The 3,249-nt window shown below is 49.7% G+C and overlaps 1 pseudogene; it reads right to left on the minus strand.

Moving 5' to 3' along the window:
• Positions 1-1,637: 1,637 nt before the first annotated feature.
• On the minus strand, positions 1,638-2,463 carry LOC147981104 (uncharacterized; annotated as a pseudogene).
• Positions 2,464-3,249: the final 786 nt, after the last annotated feature.

A 3,249-nucleotide genomic window follows, 5' to 3' on the forward strand; every position in this document is an offset into this window, starting at 1 on the left:
GTTAACTGATGAGCAAGACTGGATTGCATACAACTCATGTAAAGAACCATTTGTGTACCTCTCTTAATCTAACAGAAAGCTTGAACGGATCTACTTTCTCTGGGTTACATATGATTGAAAATTCTACTGTGCATGTCTTATGTAACTAAACACCAATGGCAATCTGAACACTGAGCCAACCTACTGCAGAATTTATATATATTGCGAGAAGTGAGTTTCAGAAAGCAACGGCTACTATTTTTTGCTGAAAAGCAACAGTTGGTGTACAGCATCAGCTATTCAGGTGCATCTATATCTATCTACGGTTAATTTACAGTATGTAGCAGCATAGGCTTGTATCACGGCTACTGTTGGGGGGATAACAATTTCAAATGCCGGCACAGAGACCTAGGGAGCTCAGGCTTAATTAACGCGCGATCAGTAGGTTAAGATCACCAGCCAGACCAAACGCGGCCATCAGCAGGCACCTACTTTCACCTTGAGCTTGCCGAAGGAGGAGGGTATGTCGCCGCCCCCGGGTGGTGGTGTGTGGTGGTGTCACTGTGCCTCTACATGTCACTGACGTGGATGTCCGGCGAGCGAGCACCGCCACGGCGTCACGTCGTCCGTAGAATAATGGCAGACCATCGGTGAAGAGGAGGAGGGGGAGGAGACGTGACGCCCATGATTAGACGACTAGTCGAGAGGCCATTGTTAAACAGTGGCGCTACTTACTGGTTGATTTGCGAGTTTCAGCTGCTGCTAATTGCTATGTTGCTGCCTGCTGCAAGTGCAAGCAAGCAAGCAAGCTATATGGAATTATGGATGGCTGGCAATGAGCTGAGATGCCTTCCCTGTTGTTTATGCTGTTCTCTTGAGCTGGATGGGAAGAAGAAGTGCATCCACAAAGACTGATAATTGAAAAGTATTTTTTTAACAGATATATGTTCATGATTTTCGGCAAAATGAACACGCGATTGGATCTCCAGTTTTTGCAAATGTTTTAAGTGTTTTTTGAAGATGCCACCTTCTTCTTCTTCTTCTTCTTCTTCTTCTTCTTCTTCTTCTTCTTCTTCTTCTTCTTCTTCTTCTTCTTCTTCTTCTTCTTCTTCTTCTTCTTCGTCTTTAGAACCATATTTTTTTAGAAATGGAGGAGGATCCCCGGCCTATGCATCTGTACGATGCATGCAGCCACTTTATTAATTATCCATATACGATCTTACAAAGCATACAACAGTAAGACTGAAGTCACTGTCTAGGCAACAAAAGTGTCGCTACTTCTATCCAATTGATGAAGGGACGCTAATAGTCTGGGCCTAGTACCAAACAGACCTTGCAGCCAAACCTAATATCTAAGACCTGAGGTCCTAACCAGGACGCCTGCCGGGTATGGGCACCCACCAGTCCGGCGTGCTCCTCAAACAGGATGCCTGCCAGGTATGAGGCCGCCGCAGCCACCTGCACCAATCCATCTTCAGAGCTGTACTGTTGCATGAACCTTGCCTGGTCTAGCTGCCGCCGACGCCACCACGACGCCAGACAGCGTCGACCTCCTACGCGAGTCCATCATCACACATCAGACGCCTAATCTCCAGAGCGCCATGCCATGAAAATCTGACACCATCAATTTGTGTGATGAAGCACCGCTCCTCCTCTTGTCAGCTCCAGCCATCACTTGCTCCAAACCGATGCCCCCACGAGGGAAAGCGCTACTAAGAACGCCGTCATCGTCCGATCCGGGAGACCTAGATCTAGGGTTTCCCTCGGAGCATCCCGAGCCTGATGATGCCAACTGCAACAACGATGCCTTGACAAGGAAACGACATCAAAGACGCCGCCATCGTCCGCCATGATCGCAGTCGACGCGATTTTCATCGGTAGTTGCGCCACCGGGCATACGCCGCCAGCCTCGCTGGTTCTTCCTTCGACCGTAGGAAACTCCAAAACGATGCCCTGAAGAGGGACTACGGCGCAAGAGCACCGCCATCGCTCGATCCCATGGAGATCTAGGGTTTTCCCCGGAGTTGTCCGGTTTGTCAAGGACCAGCCAAAGATGGAATCCCGCAGATCCGTCCAGCTGCCGACGTGTCGCACTCGTCATCGCGCCGACCATGACCCGGAGACCAAGCTCACGCCTGGGCCCAGATCCAACCGCGCCGCCGCCGATCTGGTCAGGCCGCCGCCGTCCCTGGTGACCGTGACGCCCCAGATCTTGAAGCCGCCTGCCATGGGGACGCCGGAGCGCCGCCAACCCTGGTCGTGACGTTCGGCTGCACGCCACGCTCCGGCCCGGGGGCGCCGGCCCGCGCCAACTCCTCACGAGCGGGAGGGCATCTAGTCCCCGCCGCCGGCGGTGACGGCAAGGCTTTGCCTGGCCGCGCCCTCGGACAGCGGCGAGGGAGGAGGAGGACGAGAGGGGGAGTTGGGGGCGACGGGATCTGGGGGCCTTCCAGCCGTTACACGGGGGCGACTTGGGAGGACCATATGGAAGCTCAGCGCTCAGAAACTCTGGAAAATGGGAAAACTTTCGGATAGAGATACGAACAAACTGTCTACAGGCGATTTTAGTGACAAGACGGTCCTTTTGACTACCGAGCGGAAGTTTCAGGACAGAGCCCGACATATGTAGTTGAGCAAAACTAGCAAGCTATTGCCGGTACAGCGTCCAGGGTGATGCTATAATGTGGTGATCGTTTTGTCAAGCGTTCGTACAATAAGATGTGGAGAACCACATGTTGGTTGGGTGATTAGTGGATGATGATTGTATCCCTAGCCTACATGGAATCAAGTATAAGTCTCACGTTGTCACGTGCGCTTATGAATTATGAAGGTGGAAGACACTATATTTGTGCATATGGGAGTGCATGTGACTACGTACATCTATGTTATACTTGGTGTTATTACATAAAGAAACAAAACACATGTTATACCAGTTTTGAAAGGGAGCCAATGACCACAAAAAAATTAAAATTGTTCCAAATAGGCCCTAAAGATAAATAAAACATATATGATCCCTATGTGAGGGAGAACTTCAATAGAAGAAAAGGAAATTGAAGCTGCAACCAAAAATGTAGTTCTGCAATGGTTGTGAAATCATCCAAAACTTATTTTCACATGTTTGGTTGCACATTATGCATGTTAAACCGAGTAACACCCCCCTACTAGTGCATCAGCTAAGTTTAGTTGTGGTCCAATGGCAGTGGGTTAGATAATAGCCTAACAGTTTCACACACAAAAAAATATGCCAAAGAGCATATCTAGGTAATCTAC

Source organism: Triticum urartu, chromosome 3A (assembly GCF_056163025.1).
Source record: "Triticum urartu cultivar PI428250 chromosome 3A, HENAU_Tu73, whole genome shotgun sequence".
NCBI classification, from domain to species: Eukaryota; Viridiplantae; Streptophyta; class Magnoliopsida; order Poales; family Poaceae; genus Triticum; species Triticum urartu.